Source organism: Callospermophilus lateralis, unplaced genomic scaffold (genome assembly GCF_048772815.1).
Source record: "Callospermophilus lateralis isolate mCalLat2 unplaced genomic scaffold, mCalLat2.hap1 Scaffold_279, whole genome shotgun sequence".
Classification (NCBI taxonomy): Eukaryota; Metazoa; Chordata; class Mammalia; order Rodentia; family Sciuridae; genus Callospermophilus; species Callospermophilus lateralis.
In genome coordinates this window covers 858,811-877,845 of record NW_027513499.1, presented here as the reverse complement: position 1 = coordinate 877,845, position 19,035 = coordinate 858,811, and the positions used below count along the sequence as shown (strand labels likewise).

The 19,035-nt window shown below is 32.6% G+C and overlaps 1 pseudogene; it reads left to right on the top strand.

Annotated features, from left to right (window-relative positions):
• The first annotated feature begins 1,362 nt into the window (after positions 1-1,362).
• Positions 1,363-19,035, top strand: part of LOC143640449 (zinc finger protein 280D-like) — a 50,687-nt pseudogene continuing 33,014 nt past the window's right edge.

The following is a 19,035-nucleotide window of genomic DNA, read 5'->3' as shown; positions in this document are numbered from 1 at the left end:
TTATGTTGTAGACTGGAATGATATAGACTATTAAGGTAAGGTACTCTGTGCAGAAGTGATATAGATTTTAGTATTTTTAATGATCTGAGTTGAAAAACTTAAAGAACTCTTATCTAACTATTAAAATAGTACAATTATAAAAGAAAGGGGTCAGTTTGTGATGTCGATGACATTTGAAAAAATAGGAAGGCCTTTGATAGGTAGATTACTAAACATTTAAATATTAGACCAGGGAATGGTTTGTGACATACTTTTCTATATATTTATAAAAAAATGGCATCTAATTTGTTAAAATATTTGCTTTGCATGCCATCTCCAGAGCATAATTTCAGTTGATATCTTTCAGTTTTATGGTAGAATATTGCTTGAATTTTGAGTTAAAAGTAGAAATGATATTATTTTAGTATAATAAAAAATTACCTTTTAAAAATGATGTATTAAAGATAATGCCAGAACCCTGGAAATTTTTATTTCTTTTGTGGATAGGAGGTTTTCCTAAAATCCTGATGCTACTGGTGTTCTACCTATATCTATGTGCTTCTTAGGAGCTCAGTATACTTGGTCATAATTTCTGAGAAGTAGTATTTACTGTATGTATTGTTTTGATCGGTTTCTTCAGGTGAGAAAATGTAATATAACCTGGCTGGTATAAGCCTCCCTCATTTCCTGTATTTTAATTTAGCACCTATCTCTTCTTTGCTCTGTGCCTAATGTTCCTGAATTTGGTAGTAACTCTAGTTTGTTTCCTACCTGTTATTTCTTAGTCTTAGTCTACCTGTGGTTAATATCTCTTTAGAAAGATAATGATTAGATAGAATATGTTTATCTAGGTATACTACTGCAGCTCACTTTGGATTTTATTATCTCTAAGTTTTCTATCTATGGTAAATAACTAATATCTTTCATTTTCTGTCTTCCTATCTACCTTTTAATCTATCTTAATTGTACTAGTTTTTATCCTAGTGAGATCTGAATTTCTTACTGTTATTACAGGGTACTGACTACGAATATCAATTCAGAAATTGCTATTAGAATTTTTAAAGTAGATCTTCAATATCAGGTATTACAAAAATGTTTTTACTGCCAAGCATGGTGGTGCAAGCCTGTAATCCCAGCAATCTCAGCAGCTTGGGAGGCCGAGACAGGAGGATCACAAGTTTAAAGCCAATCTCAGCAAAATCGAGGTGTTAAGCAACTCAGTGAGACCCTGTCTCTAAATAAAATATAAAATAGGGTTGGGATATGGCTCAGTGGTCTAGTGCCCACTAGTTCAATCCCTGGTACTCACCCTACAAAATGTTTTTACTTTTCTTTTTGAAAATAAGGTTACTTCTCTCCTTTTGAAAATTAGATAATTTAAAAATGGCAGAACTCTTTATGGAATGTGAAGAAGAACTGGAACCATGGCAGAAGAAAGTAAAAGAAGTTGAGGATGATGATGATGATGAGCCCATCTTTGTTGGAGAGATATCGAGTTCAAAACCAGCAATTTCCAGTAAGCATTTACTTTTACTAAAGCCAAATTTTATAAGATATTATTTTTAAAGAAAAACTTGTGAATGTCTTATGGGACTCAGTTTACTTATTCTACTGTAAGGAGTTAGGGATGAGAGATGAGGGGGAGGCCAGTAAGAACTTGAGAATCAAAATGGGGATGTGATTGGAGACTAGAAGGAAGCCAAAGGTTAAATATCAGATGTGTGAGAAAGAAGTAGGCTTAGATTGGCTTGTTGCATTGGAGGTCTTCTGAGATTGGAAAAATTTTCTAGTGAAACTGTTTATCTGAGTGAACTGTTTATCTGTTTATTTCTGTCTTTTCTCATTTAGCAGTTACATAAGGAAAGATTTGGAATGCTTAGATTAAAATTTTGAAATATACTAAGTGTATATTAGTATCAGATGGAAGTTCTCACATCTAGGCCTCATTGCATTGTCATTCATACATGGCTGAAACTGTATGTAGGCAGTGAATGATTCAGAGTCTCTGGCTTAAGTCCTAGATGGGTTGTAGATTCCAGTTATATTTGTTTCCTTGATGAAACTACTAAGATCTATTAACACCAGTTTAAGTATAAAACATTAATGTTATTAATTTTTAAACTCTACCCATTAATATTTGTCTTTTAAAATATTTTGCATGATGAAATAGTATACATAAAGTACTTCTGTGTCTGAAGTTTGGTGCTTGTGTGATTGAATTATGAGCTACACTATCTGTTTTTTAAAAATAGAACATTTTATCTAAATAGACATTTCCCAAATTTATTCTTGAACTAAATATTTAATTATAGCTTTATAATGTAAGTGATCCCTATGTAGGGCATATAGGTTTTTTTCTCGTCTCATTAAACCTGAAAAAGGTGACCATTATGAGCCTCCCCTGTTTTCTCCCATAAGGCGGAGACTATGTGTAAGACATCTGTTTAATCCATCATACTGGAATGTTTTTTCCCTAGATATTACTAATCCCAAATTATATATAATCTTTTTGTTAAAAGACTGTAGATTCTTACAGAAGAATTAGCTCTTTTCTAAGCCTAAAAGTTCAAGCAGTGTGCCAAGTCCTTTTCAGAGCCCTTCATTGAAAGTTTCATGAAATCGGTAGATGGCACCAGATGGTCTAAGGGGTAGGGATCCAGGTGAGTTTCCAGGTCATGACCTTTTGGATTTTGAAACCAACAGTTATTTTTCTGCTTCATTTTAATTACCTTGCAATATTGGTCATGCCTTACCTAAACTATAAATGGAATTGGGGTATGGAAATTTGAAAGTTTGAGTTTGTTTTACTTATATCTTAGGAAATTCTCATTCCTTAAGCCCAGAATCAAAAGAGTTATCTTTTTCTTATTGTCTTATATTCTTTTTAGTCTAAATTTTCTTTCCTTATTTATGGAATGGTATTTGAAACCCTTACCTGGTAATTTAATGGCTACAGGCATAGAGTTTTACTGGATAACACATGGATAGAAGAAGGCTGTTTTTTTGGTTTTTGGTTGTCTTTCCTGTGTACCAGGAAATTTCTTTGACATTTCACTCTATTCCCTGGGTATCCAGTTTTACACATAATAGATGGTATTGTGCTCCTATGTTTCTGTTGTTCTTGTTGGTCCCTTACCATATCTTTACACAAGTTCCCCATTTCAAGTGATTTGGAGATAGACCATCCTATACTTAGGAATAGTATTCCAAAAATGCAGAAAGGGAATCATTACACCAAACATAGATAATCAGACCCATTCTGTGTATAGATATACAAACCTGGGCTCAAATTTTTCCTACAATGTGCCTAATCAAGTTTGAGTGGTTTCTACCCTATCCTCAAGCAGCTGTTGATGGTTTTACTGGTAAAGGATAACTTTTGGTAGAGGAAACTATAGGTCCTTTGCACGAGATTGCAGTCCTTTGTTCAGGGACTGTAATCTTGTACTTATACAACTAAGTATATTGTATCTTTCACACTTCAGAAATTCTCCGCATCTGATCTTTTCTTTCCTTTTGACCAGGACTACATTTTTCAGGTAATCCCTAAGAACTAATAAATAATTCTTTATAAGAAATATAGTAATGGATTTAATTTGAAAAATATATGCCCATTTGTGTACATTGGATGACTCGAGACTTCCTCATTGTGCTGTTTTTATTGTTTATCTTTATTTTTTTGGCAATTGTAAAGGAATAAAATTCCAAGATTAATTACAACAAAAATTAGAACACCATTTTTACTTGAAACAATGACTGACAAACCATGGTGTATTATTTATTTGTTTTTTTGTATCAACATTATCACACATGTATGTATTTAAAACAACACATGCATTATCTCACAGTCTTATGTAATATTACTGTGGGTCGGATGATGGTTTAGCTGGCTCCTCTGCGTTAGGGTCTCACAAGGCCACTTTCAGTATGTGGTTCCTGAAGTTGCAGTCTTATCTGAAGCTTTGTGGGGGAAGTATCTGCTTCAAGTTCACATGGTTGTTTGTAGCATTCATTTCCTTACAGGTTGTCAAACTGAGTCTCAGTATCTGACTGTTTTTTGGTTCATTCTTTGTCAGATGGGTCTTCCCAGGTTGGCTACTTGCTTTCTCAAAGGTATTAAGGGAGAATCCTTAGCAAAATGTCATTAGAGTCTGAATTAATGTAATTACTAATAGAAAATCATGTTTATCCTATTACTTTTGCTGTATTCTACTGGTTCGAAGCAAGTCAGAGGTCCAATACAAAGGGAGGGAATCACACAGGATATGATTAACAGGAGGTGGGATGTGGTGGCCACTTTAGTATATATCTGCCAGGCACGGTTCTTTTATTTTGGGTAGTTGGCAATCACTTCCTCAAAATTGAACACAGTGTACCTGCCATCTCAAGGAAAATGACTCAATTGGAGATAAAATAATTCTCAATTGGAGAATTATTTTAATTAGTTATTGTTGATTAGTGGATTGCCTGCTCTCTGAAATTGTGATAATTAACCAGAGTTTTCTTCTAGAAAAGTGTTTAACAGCATTAACTTTATTATACTTATGTTAAAAGAACTATTTTAGAAAATGAAATTTTCAATTCTTAAAGTGCATATATTTAGAAAAAATATTTAAATTGAAGTAAAATTTTGCTTAGTTATAGTTCAGTATGGCATTATTGATTTTTTTAAACTACATTTTAAGGCTCAAATATCCATATCTCTCTTTTTGGTACTAAATTCTAGATGTTATTTGTGTTACAGTAATAACTTATTTCTATAACTTCTTAACAGTCCTGTGTCAATTGGAAAGTTAGTAACAAAGCAAAATTCTTAAACTTGATCAGCCCTCAATTTATAAACAAAATACTTCAAATTTTGTTATAAAATAATATGTATTTTGTGAGGAAAGTTTAGAAAAGAGAGAGGAATATATCCGGATCATGTTGTATATGTCAATATATATTTCACTTCTTACTAAACATTCTACTTGGATCATATCATTGATTATTTCTCAAAATCTTGATGTTAATGACTGCATGATTATCCATCAATTTATTTTACCACTCCTCTATTATTAGATATATAGGTTTTAATGTTTCTGCTATTATAAATAATTTTCCATTACACTTTCATTTCCTTATCATGATGAATCCTTGAATGTAGAATAATTTAATCATGTGAACCTTATTTTAAAGGCTTTGGTAACTACTGCCAACATTTTTATGCAGATAATACCAAAATATAATCTCTACTTTGCCAGTAGTGAATGTTTCATCATTTTTTAAAAAATTTATTTATTTTTTTAGTTTTTAGGTGGATATAATATTTTTATTTGTTATTTTTATGTGGTGTTGGGGATGGAACCTAGCGCCCCATGCATGCCAGGCGAGCACGCTACTGCTTGAGCCACATCCCCAGTCATCATTTTCAAACTTTAACTTAATTCAAACTATCATTAGTCTTTTTAATTAAATTATTTATTTATTCTAATTAGTTATACACAATGGCAGAATGCAGTTGATTTCATATTACACATATAGAGCACAATTTTTCAAGTCACTGGTTGTGCACAAAGTATTTTCACACCATTCATGTCTTCATACATATACTTAGGGTAATGATGTCTAACTCATTCCACATCATTCCTACGCCCTTGCTCCCTTTCTTCCCCTCCCTCCCACTGCTTAAGAAAACCATATATCAATAAGACATAACAGTTCTATCATTAGTCTTACAAGAAAAAAATAATTCAAACAGTTCCTATATTTCTCTTACCCATTTTCCCCCAATGTTAACTTTTTATCACAGGCAATTAATATGAACTAAACCTCAGAACTTATTAGAATTTCACCAGTTTTTTCATTAATGTTTCTTTTCTTTCCAGGATCCTATTCATGATCTCACCTTGTAGTTCATTCTTAGTCTTATGTTTTCTGCAGTTATTAATTCTTTTTTTGATCTTGATACTCTTAAGAGTAGCTGCTAATTATATATTTTGCAGTATTGAAGAATGCCAATACAGTAAACACTATTATTTGCATTTCTTTGACTAGTATGTTGGAAAAAAAGGTATTTTGAATATATTGGCCATTGCATTTTAGTTTGAATTATCTCAGTTTATGTCCTTTGCCCATTTTTTTTCCTAAAAGTAGCTGTCTTTTTTTCCAGTTTGATTTTTAAGCATTGTTAATCTTAAAACTTGCTTGCTATATATTACAACATGTAGAGTGGTCTGGCTTACTCTCAACAATGATTGTCTTTTATGAAAATGGCATTGGAGCATAATATTGTGGTGTGTGTTTTGTGTATGTGTCAGTATTTTTAATATACAATGCTATTTGAATATTCCTAAATTTATTGACCACAATTCTCATAATTATTTATAATAAATATATGTGTATATTTTCACATAAATGTATTTATTACTGTATATTTGACCACAGCACAGTTCATCTCATACTTTTTACTTCTCTTTTCTTGAGATCTTCCTGCTAGTTTGAACCACCCTTTTTCCTCATGGAAGGCCTGAAATTTCCTTTGAGGCTCTGGTCTCTAGGAGCAGGGCTGCTGACCCAGATCACTTCTGTAAATAACTTCTATTCTGTTCCCTGTCTGCTTGGCATTCTTACTTATTCAGCCTACTGGCCAGGTTGCTTTTATATTTGCCTTATTAAAGGAGAGGTTGGCCTACCACAGCTTTCTGTGGGATGATAGGAAGAGTGAGGGGACCAGTCTTTTCTGATTTATAACATTCTCCAAGAAACATGGTTCCAAAATTCATATTGTCTGATACATTCGTCCTTAATGTTTCTGTTTGTTTGTATTGATATTTTGAAAGCAGGATTTAAAAAAAATATATTTTTTTAGTTGTACATGGATGCAGTATCTTTATTTTGTTTATTTACTTTTATGTGGTGCTGAGGCTCAAACCCAGTGCCTCACATGTGGGAGGCAAGTGCTTTACCACTGAGCCACACCCCAGACACCAGGATGCAGAATTTTTTAGAGGCACAAGAACTTTTAACTTTTATAACCATGTTAATATGTTTTATACTTCTCTCCTTGTTTAGCCCAAGATTTTGCCCAGTTCTATTATTTGCTTTTTGATGGTGATACAGCATTTTTAGAATCCCTCTCAGAGTGTATCACTGTTATTAATGTAAAATGGATTTACTTTTCTTTTATCTTGAAAATGTTGGACTATAATTTTTCCTTCAAATTAATTGGCTAGTCAGGAATAAACCAGCTCTCTTAGCTTGCTTTCAAAGTTTTAGTAAATTATAATTTTGGCAAATTAGAAATCATCTTTGTGTTTTTAAGCTTATTAATAATTGAGGCATCAAAGGTTATTCTTATAATATTGGCATATAATTAATTTGCATTTATAAATTTTATGAAAAATAATTATAACTATAATAAATAAATGTAATATTCTTTCTCTGAAATATTTTAACAGGATTACATAATGAGCTCATCACAAGTTGTATCTAATAATTCTTCAGAATTACTATTTGACTTGACCCAGGAGACAGGATTATCACATTACCAAGGGGGACCAACACTTTCTATAGCAGGTTGGTATTAGTACTTTTTCCAAAAAGTTATAAAAGAAAAACTTGATGAATTTGCTTATGGAATTAACTTTCTATTTTGAAGCTCAAATCCTCTTGTGAAGTCTTTCATATATTGTAACATGGAGTTGTGCTAATAGTTTTTGAATGCCTTTTTGGGTAACTTTATATAAAATCTTGGCTAAACTTCTTTGAACTCATTCTCACTTGGAGCCAAACTTAACACCTTAAAGTAATTTATATGAATTATAGAGGTCCTCATATGCCCTAAATATTCTATTTTAAAAATTAGTTTCTATGACCAGTTAGGGGAAAAAGTGTTTGTTATTATTGATTTCTTCATTAGGTTAGTGTCACTCTAGTCCAATAAATGGTCTCAATATGATAGTAAAACATGATTTTAAAGTGTTAGTGTAAAGTAACCACATTAAAGAAATGATTTGTACATAGTAAGTACTCAATAAATGCTATTTGAAAAAGTAATGAAATTTACCTATTGAAGAAGATTTTAAGTTCATTGAGGGTATAACAAAATTCTTCATTAATCAAAATACATTTGTATAGTATAAATTTTGTCTTATTGAAAATTTTCTGTAATCAAAGTACTTAATCTTTATGTACTGGCAATTTATATGTGTTTCAAATATTTGATGAAGTAGAGATGTATATGATTTTTTTGGAGTTTTTAGGTTGTTTACTAAACAGATCAGTGTGAAGAATCTACCAAACTCAACTTCTGTCCATTCTTTTTCCATAGCAATAATGCTTAATGTTTTTTCTTTTTTGTGTGTGTGGTATAGAGGATTTGAATCTAGGGCATTACATGTGCTAAGCAAGCATTCTACCACTGATCTAGAACTTTATTAAAAATATTTTTACTTGAGACTAGCTGTTGTTGAGTTGCCCTCAAACTTTCAATCCTCTTACCTCAGCCTCATGAGTCATTGTGATTTTAGATGTACACCACTGTTTTTCTTTTCCACAATATTTGATACTCACTTCTCTTGGTGTCACTACATACCTAGTAAACTTCTAGTTAATAAAGTAGGTAAGACCCAAAGAGAAATGGGGATGTATTTGTGCTAAATCTGGTTTTACAAACGCATGGACTTTTATTCATAGAAGATATGAATTCTTGAAACTTCTTAAAAGTAAGGATTATGACACCTATTCTCTAGCCAGGTTTTCTGATATAAAGAATGAAACTTTAGTCTGAGCAGTAAATAAGGTAATTTGAAAGAAGTAAGTTTGAACCTCTAATCTGGAGAATGTTTAGTCAGTTTACCTCTTTCCACTTTTGTTTTCTGATATTATTCAAAGTAGAGGTACTTATTTTTCTTATATTATGCATTCATTCACCATACCTGAATCAGCCATTTGGAGACTTACTTAAATTCTTTTTTAAAAAATATTTTTTTAGTTGTAGGTGGACACACAGTATCTATTTCATTTTTATGTAGTGCTGAGGATTGAACCCAATGCCTCACGCATGCTAGGTGAGCAGTCTACCACTGAGCCCCAACCTCAGCCCTTTATTTTAATTTTTAATATAGTTTATTCCAGGCTTTTTTTAATTTTAAAATTTGTTTTAATTAGCTATACATGACAGAAGAATGCATTTATGCACTTTGATATACATAGTGGGATATAATTTCTCATTTTTCTTAGTGTACATATTGTAGAAACATATATCTCATGCAATCACATATACATAAAGTAATAATGTCTGTTTCATTCTATGATTCTTCCTATCCCCACATCACCTTCCCTCCTCTCCCCTCCCTTCACTTCCCTCTACCTAATTTAAGGTAATGCTATTCTTCTCTGGTGCCTCCCATCTTATTGTGAATTAGCATCCAGGTATTGGAGAAAGCATTTGGCCTTTGATTTTTCGGGGTTGGCTTATTTCTCTTAGCATGATATTCTCCAACTCCATCCATTTACTGGCAAATGCCATAATTTCATTCTTCTTTAAAGCTGAGTAATAATCCATTATATATATATCACATTTTCTTTACCCATTCATCTATTGAAGAACACCTAGATTAGTTCCATACTTTAGCTATTGTGAATTGAGCTTCTATAAACATTGACATGGCTGCATTACTCTAATATGCAGATTTTAAGTCCTTTGGGTATAAACTGAGGAGTGGGATAACTGGGTCAAATGGTGGTTCCCTTCCAAGTTTTCTGAAGAATCTCCATACTGCTTTCCATCGTGGTTGTACCAATTTTCAGTCCCACCAACAATATTTGAGTATACCTTTTTCCCCACATCCTCGTCAACATTTATTGTTGTCGTATTCTTGATGATTGCCATTCTATTCAGGGCTTTTCTGATGGCCAAATAAGATAAGTAAATTTAAAAATGCATTTATAAGGTTTAAATGACATGATAGCAGTTATGTATGATAAATATTAATAATTATACGTACTATGATGTTCAGTAACACACGGTAGAAATTATGAGGGTTCAGAGAAGACTGAATTTGAGTTTGATCTTGAGTGAGTATAGGATTTATACTGGCAGAGATAGAATTTCTTAAAAGTAGGGAATAGCACAGCCTAATAGAACGGAGATAAGTTAAAGAATCAGAAGTTCAATCAAATGCAAGTGACTTTTTTTAACATTGAGATTTCTTCTGTTAAATTCCTCCATTAAAGCAATCTATTTCTACTATTTAGCCTGTTGTAAAATCAATTGATTCATTTGAAATGCTAGCACTTAGTGGTTTTTCAGGTAACCTAAACCTCTCACAAGAATGCTAAAGGGATCTCATGGAATCTGTCTTATGGACCTGCAGTTTGTAATAGAGTGCTTCATTAGTGGGAGATCATTTTTATGTTATCTCAAAGGATGTAAGAAAGAAGCTAACTACTATAATACTTTTTTTATGGCATATTTGCTCTTACTATTATATCTGTTGGAATAATTTTTCCCCCTAAAATAAAGATGGGAAATATTTAGTTAGTAATGATAGTAGCTTTCACTTTCTACTGAGTGCTTTTTATGTACCAAATATTTTCTTGGGATATTTTAAGTATATTATCTTTTTCTTAAATAGCTCTATAAAATAAGGCATTATAACTTATTTTACAAAAAAGGAAGCTTAAACTCAGAAAAATTAATTAAATAAGCTTAAGAGTGCATAACTAGAGACTGACGTCGTAGTCTGGATTTGAACTTATCTTGTCTGACTTAAAAGCCAAGAATATTTGTAGTTTATTCACTGCTTTTACTTTTAGTGTATAGTTGGCATTATTAAAATATGATGTACAGTTTTAGAATCCATTTTTACAAAGCCCATTGTGTATTATTTTCTAAAAGGACTTTGCCTGGCTTGGTTATAGTCTAAATATCCCCATTTTTCTTAGTAATGCTCTAAATAGGTCTAAATTCTTTATCCTTAAGGCAATGGTTTTTAAATGGAAGAGGTTTTTTTTTAATGAAATCCCTGTACAAACAAAATTTTATGTGAATATCAAATAAATAAAATGGAAAAGTGTTTTTTTTTGTCAGACATGCCCAATATATTCCCTAAAATGACCCCATTAAATTCTGGGGAACATAGTATGAAAATCCTTATACTAACTCCCTGCATTATGTGCCCTTTCATATGAATGAGTAAAATATTATTCAAACTTAGTTGTTTCCACTTTGTACATGGCAATAAGTGGTTAAAATCACCTAAAGCTGTCAGTAGACCACTCTTCAGTTTGTTAGGTGAGAAAAGAGCTAACATTGCAGTAGACATTTTAAGTTGCAAAATAAAAAAGCATATGAGGGTATCAATTTTTGGAACAAAAAAAAGTTATTGTCAGATTTTCTTTCTTTTTTTTTTAACAAATTTTAACACATTTAAGTATCCAAAAGTAATTTACTTCTGGGAACTTGGTTCAGTGTTTTCTGCTTTAAAATTTTTGGTCTGGCTTCTTTTATAATAGCAGTTTATGTATTTCTGTTTGAAGCCACATTTAGAATTTCTTGCATAGAAAGGTTATTTTACAAATTATCTTAATTCTTGGAGTTTATAATAAATGTTTATACTATTTCTGTATATGCCCTGAGTTTGGATCACTTAATTTTTGTTGTTATTTGTGTGATATGGTAATTAATTATATTATCTGTAAATTAACTCCAAAGTATTTGTACTTAGTTATGAATAGTATTCTAGGTGTTCTAAAATATTTTTTCCACTGTTTAAATCATTGTAGGTGTGAATGAAAGTTCATTTTTATCAAAACATCCTTCTGCTTCTGAAGTAAACAGTGCTAATCCAAAAAAGCCTAAGCCCTGTGAGGTTGTTTCTGGAACAAATTCTCCAGCTGAATTCCCTTCAGTTAAACCTCCTTCACTGACATCTTCCCAGGCTATGCCATCAAAAGGTAAATATGAAATCTGACATTCTATACTATAAAAATTACTATAGTATTTATACATAAATTTTAGAAATTATTATAAATTTTGAAACTATTAGTGATTATTTAATGTTCAAAAGTGATGAGTTTTGAATCATAAATGTTCTGAATTTATTTTAGGTGCAAACACCTCATCAAATCAATCTAAAAATGGAACACCTTTTCCAAGAGCTTGTCCAAAGTGCAATATTCTTTTCAATCTTTTGGATCCTTTGAAAAATCACATGAAGGTAAAACTTTCAGAATTTAATTTTTATAAAGGTTGAAGCCAGGCATGGTGGCACATGATTATATTTGCAACTACTTGGGAAGATGAGGATAGAGGATTACAAGTTCAAGGCCAGTCGGGCAACATAGTGAGACTCCCCCTCTCAAAAAGGAATTTTTTGAGATTTACAGTCACTATGGTCTATCTCAATATTTAGATAAGAAATCTTCTCATAATGGAATTTCTATTTAGCTTAGATAAAAATCTGCTTTCATAGTAATTATGTAAGACTGGCATTCCTTAATCATCAGATTTAAGAAATTAAGTTCGTATATTTATAATGGATGCTTATTCTTATTTTATTTTAAAAAATCAATATTTTATTGGTCACATTGTTTTTCAAATTTAGAAAACATTTGTTTAATTTTTTAATAACTTAGAAATTTTGTTGCCTTATTTTCATAATCGCCAACATGTACATGCCACATTTTAATTTTTAAATGTCAGACATAAACTTCAAATGGTGAAGTGTTTCATATGAAATAATTGTTTTAACACACAGTTCAGAGCATAGTTTATATAATTCTCTTAAACTAGTTTGAGCATTTTATTATTTTAGGAGGCTCTGAAATTCAGATTTTAAGGAATTTTTTAGATTATATAAGAAAAAGAAGGGTTCTGTGGCAAATAAGTAAGGAAAAGTTCTTGCTCACTATTTCAACGGTACAGTTTTGTGGCTTTATTCTTGTTTTTCTATTATATTCATAGCCTTCATGTCTGTTTTTACGTCAGTACATATCTTTGTTACTATAGCTGTGTAGTGTATTTTTAAGTCAGGTATTGTGATGGCTCCTACATTGTGCATTCTGCTGAGGATTGCTTTGACTATTCTAGGTCTTTTATGATTCTATACAAATTTTAGAATTTTTTTCAAGTTCTATGAATAATGTCATTGATATTTTCATAAGGATTGCATGGTACATGTAGATCACTTTTGGTGTTATAGCCATTTAAATTATATTCTCCTAATATGAACATGGGAAGCCTTCCCATGTTCCATTAGTTTTTTCTTTTTTTCCTCAAGTTCTTTATGTTTATACCTCTTTGGGGTCATTTTTATTATAGAAGTCTTTCACAGTTCTGGTTTTATTTATTCCTAGGTATTTTAGTTTTTGTTTTCTGAGACTACTGTGAATAGGATTGCTTTTTGATTTCTTTCTCAGTGAGTTTGATATTGGTGTCTAGAAAAGCTACTGATTTTTGTGTGTGCATTTTGTAAAATCTTACAAATCTGCTGAATTTGTCAGTTCTAAGAGTATTTTGGTGGAGTCTAGGATTTTCTGAATATAGAATTGTGTCTGTAATCAAGGGATACATTAACTTCCTCCTATCCTATCTTTATCCCTTTTATTTCTTTCTGTTGCCTGATTGGCCTGGCTAAGGTTTTAAGTACTACTATATTGAATAAGAGTGGTGGAACATGTATGAAGGCACGAATTGGTGTCAATACACTTTATATATAACCAGAGGTATGAAAAAGTGTACTCTATATGTGTAATATGAATTGTAAGGCATTCCACTGTCATTTATAAAAAAAAAAATTGTAATGCATTTCACTGTTGTATTTATAAAAAATTATAATTGTATTGCATTCCACTGTCATATTCAATTAAAAAAAAGATTGGTGAGAATAGGTATGCTTGTCTTATTGCTGAGTTTATTTATTTATTTATTTTAGTGTTTATTTTTTAGTTGTAGCTGAACACAATACCTCTATTTTATTTATTCATTTTTACGTGGTGCTGAGGATCAAACCCAGTGCCCCGCATGCACTACGAGAGCGTTCTACTGCTGAGCCACAACTCCAGGTCCTTGTTGCTGAGTTTAGAAAGGACACTTTCAATTTTTCTGTATTCAGTATGATGTTGGCTATGATATATATCCTTTATTATGTTAAAGTATGATTGTGTTATATATAGTTTATTCAGAGCATTTTATCATGAAGCTTTACTGAATTTTATCAAAGGTTTTTTTCTCTTATCTATGAGATCAAGTTTTTTTATCCTCTATTAATTTTTGTATTAATGTGCTATGTTACATTTATTGAAATGTGTGTGTTAAACCATCCTTGCATCCCTTTCATGAAGCCAACTTGTGGACAAGCTTTTTAATGTGCCATTGAATTTGATTTGTATTTTATTGAGGATTTTGCATTTATTTGCATTTATGTTTATCAAGGATATTAGTATATAGTTTTCTCCTTTTTGTTGTGTCATTATCAGGTCTTGGTTGCAGGGTAATTCTAGCTTGGTAAGCTGAGTTTGGAAACATTTTCTTCCTTTTTTTTCTAAATAGCTTAAGAAGCATTGCTGTTCTTTAAAAGTCTGGTAAATTTCAGCATTGAATCTGTCTAGGCGTGGGCTTTTCCTTGTTTGGAGACTTTTCTCCTGCTTCAGTCACATTGCTCATTACTGATCTAATTGGATTTTTAAAATATGTGTTCAGAATCTCCTCCATTTCTTCTAGATATTCCATTTTTTTGGGGTATGTAGTTTTCCCAGATTTTCCTGAAGGATCTTATGATTGTTGTCTTTTGTAGTATACCTTTTTCATCTCTATTTTTGTTAATTTGGGTCTTCTCTTTCTTTTGGTTAAATTTGGTAAAAGTTTTTCAATTTTATTTTTCTTTTCAAAGAAACAGCTCTTTGTTTCATTTATTTTTTCTTTTCTTTTTTTGGTACCAGGGATTGAACTCATGGGCACTCAATCACTGAGCCGCATCCCTAGCCCTGTTTTGTATTTTCTTTAGAGACAGGGTCTCACTGTTGCTGAGGCTGGCTTTGAACTTGTGATGCTCCTGCCTCAGCCTCCCACGCCACTGGGGTTATAGGTGTGAGCCTCTGCACCTGGCCCCTTAGTTTATTCTTGTTTTTCAAAGACCTTGAGATTTATCTTAGGTTATTATTTGGGATCTCCTCCCACTACCTCCCTCAATATAGCCATTCATATCTATAAACTTCCCCCAAAGTACTGTTTTCACTGTATCCCACAGGTTCTACTATATTATGTTTTCATTTTTATTTGATTCTTGGAATTTTTAAATTTCCTTCCTGATTTTTTCCATAACCTACTGTTTGTTCACCAGTGTATTTTTAGTCTCAATGTTTTGATATAATTACTGCAGTTTTTCTTGTTACAAATTTCTGGTTTCATTCCATCATGATACAATATGATACAAGTAATCATTTCAGTTTTTCTGAATTAGTTAACTCTTGCTTTATGGTCAGAAATATGATCTATTGTGTAAAAAGTTTCATGCACTGATGAAAAGAATACACGTTTTGCAGCCCTTAGATGTATATGTCTGTTAAGTTATTTGAACTATGGTATAATTCACCCCTGATGATTTTTTGGTTGATTTTATTTGGTCTGTAGGGTGAAAGTGGGAACTGCGGTTACTCATTATTAGGCCCATCTCTCCCTTTGTGTCCTGTGGTGTTTTATAAAATTGGTGCTCTTATGTTTGGTGCATATGTTTGTAATTGTTAATGTGTCTTGATGAATAATTTCCTTTATCAATATGTAATAACCTCCTTTGTTTTTTTCTGTTTTGTCATCTATGAGTATAGCTATTGCTGCTTGCTTTTGGATTTGGTTTGCTTACAGTATCATTTTCCACCCTTTCACTTTCAGTTTGTGTATGTTGTTGCCAGTGAGTTTTTTAGAATGTATATTATTTGGTCTTCTTTTTTAATCTAATGAGCTAATCTGCACCTTTTAATTGAAGAATTAAGACCATTTATGTTGAGAATTCTTATTAAAAGGTGTTTGTGCACTTTTTTCTTGTTATTCTGTAATTTTTAAAATTATTTTATTTGTGCCAAAGATTGAACTCAGGGGCATTCAACCACTGAGTCATATCCCAAGCCCTGTTTGTATTTTATTGGAGACAGAGTCTCACTGATTTGCTTAGGGTCTTCGTAAGTTGCTAAACCTGACTTTGAACACACAACCCTCCTGCCTCAGGCTGCCCAGGTGCTGGGATTACAGGCATGTGCCACCATACATGGCTAAAGTTTTTTTTTTTTTTTTTTTGAGAGAGAGAGAGAGAGAGAATTTTTTTATATTTATTTTTTAGTTTTTGGAGGATACACCATCTTTGTATGTGGTGCTGAGGATGGAACCCGGGCCGAACGCATTCTAGGCGAGCGTGCTACTGCTTGAGCCACATCCCCAGCCGAGGCTGAAGTTTTTTCCTAGTTGTTTTGAATGTTCTATGTTGTGTCTTGCTCTTTTATTGATCTTAGAAATTTGATGATTTTATTAATACTGTTTGGTTCTCTCCTTTTTTTTTCTTATTAGCTGTTGTAATCTCGTCTACTGAAATTTATTTTTTCCTGTGTCATTATTTTTGTGTTAGTCTTTCTTCCTCACTTCTGTGTAGAATTCCCTTATGTATATTCTATAATGCTGATTTAGTGGTCAGGAATTCCTTTAATGTATGCTTATCATGAAAGTTCTTTATTTTTCCTTTGATTTGGGAAACTTTGCTGGGTATGGTAATTGAGTTTGACATTTATTTTTTTTTAGGCCTTGAAATACATCATTCCTTGCCCTTCTGGCCTTTTTGAGTTTCTTCTGAGAAATCCACTGTTACTCTAATGTCTTTGTCTTAAAATATGACGTGACCCTTCTTTTTTGCAGCTTTATAAATATTTTTTGTTAGGTACTTTTGGGAGTTTAAATATAATATGTTGTGGGTAAGCTTTTTTTTCTTTTCTTTTTTCTTTTTGTTATGTCTACTTGGGGTTTTTTTTGTTTTATTTTGTTTTGTTTTGATACGGGGGATTGAACTCAGAGTCACTCAACCACTGAGCCACACCCCCAGCCCAATTTTGTATTTTATTAGAGATAGGGTCTCACTGAGTTGCTTAGTGCCTTGGCAGTTGCTGATTCTGGCTTTGAACTCATGATCCTCCTATCTCAGCCTCCCAAGTTGCTGGGATTACAGGCAAGCACCATGGCGCTTGGCTAGTTGGGACTCTTTATGTCTCTTTGACCTGGATATCCATGTCTTTTCCAGGATTTGGGAAGCTATCTTCTGACATTTCGCTGAATAGACTTTCTATGCCTTCAATCTGTAGCTCTTCTCCCTCATCCTTTCTGATCATACCTGTGTTTGGTTCTTTAATGGTATCCTAGAGATCTTGTATATTATGTTCATTTTTACTGATTTTTTAAAATTAGTTTCTGAATCTGATAACTCCTCAACTTTTTCTTTAAGTCTTGTTATTCTTTCTTTTGGTCTATCTAATGTTTTGGTGGGGCTTTCAAGTGAGTTTTTAAAAATCTGACTTATTGAGCTTTTCATTTCCAAGAATTCTGGTTGGTTCTGTTTCAAAATCCCTGTCTATCAAATTTCTCATTCATATCCTGCATTGGTTTCCTTAATTCATTCAGCTCTTATATCCTCTTGGAATTCATTGAACTGTTTTTAAAAAAATTATTCTTTTAATTTCTCTGTCAAGTAGTTCATCTACTTTTATATCTTTGGATTACAGATTTATTAGAGATTTATAAACCTCAGGAGCTATTCTACTGCCTTGTGCTTTCATATTTCTTGTGTTTGTATGTTGAGATTTGCTCATCCACTGGGATGGATATCTTTCACTCTTTTCCACTATTTCTTGGTGAGCCCTGGGTTACTGGGTTTCTATTTAGTATTGCATTTAATTCAATTTGTACTTCCTTGTGTACTTTCCTGTGGCTTCTTTGGCTGTGGTGAAAGATTTTTACATAATATATAATATGTCAGAGCCTAAGTGATTTATTTTCTTTATAGGACTTGCAAGAGGGTAGTCTGTCTGGTATTTCAGGCAATTTTGCTATAGACAGCAATAGATATAGAGTGTACTCTCTGTGATTACTCCTATAGTGGGAATCGAAGCCCCTATCAGGTATGTGTTGGGGGTTTCCCCTGGGCTTTGTTGATCTTGGTTGTTAACTTGGAAGCAGTTCTGCTACTGGCTGTTCCAATTGTGGTGATGTCCTGGAGCCTTTATCTTTTGTTTAGACATTCAGGGCATCTCTAGTTGTTTCATGGGGAGAAACAATGGCCAGTTACAGCTCCCTCCACTGTCACACTCACCTCCAACCCTATCAGCAATATGCTGTCTGATAGGGTATGGGAATGACATATATTGAGGCACCATATACCATACTTATGGTGCCTATAACAGTTATGCTATTTCTTCTGTTCTTGTTATAGTAGTGAGGGTTCCCAAGAGGGACTTCAGATTCACCCACCTTGCCATGCTTGCTTGGGGACAGGTTATAGTCTGTGGGCTTTTATTCCTCCTATTCCCTAAGTTGAAGTATCTGCCAAGGTTTAAGTGTGGCCCAAGCAAGGCATAATTCCCCTCAGCTGGGTTGGGAGTGTAGCTCAGTGGCAGAGCACCCAGCTGATGTGTTCAACACAATCAGACTCAATCTCAATCACTGAAAAAAAAGAAGAGGAACAAAGAAGAAAGAAAAAATGAGATAGATAAATAAAGTAAAATCCAAAAACTAAAAACAGTAATACCACAACAAATGAAAAGAAAGAAGAAAAATAATATTAAATAACAAACAGTTAAATAATAAAAATAGAATTAATCAAAGGGATAAAATATAGTTGGAGAAAAGTAAAATAGAAAAGGGAGAAAGGAAGAGAAGAAAAATATTTCATATTAAAAAGAGGAGAAAAATACAGGCATGGTGGCACATGCCTGTAATACCAGTGACTTGGGAGGCAGAGGTAGGAGGACCAAGAGTTCAAAGCCAGCTTCAGCAATTTAGCAAGGCGCTAAGTAACTCAGTAAGACCTTGTCTCTAAA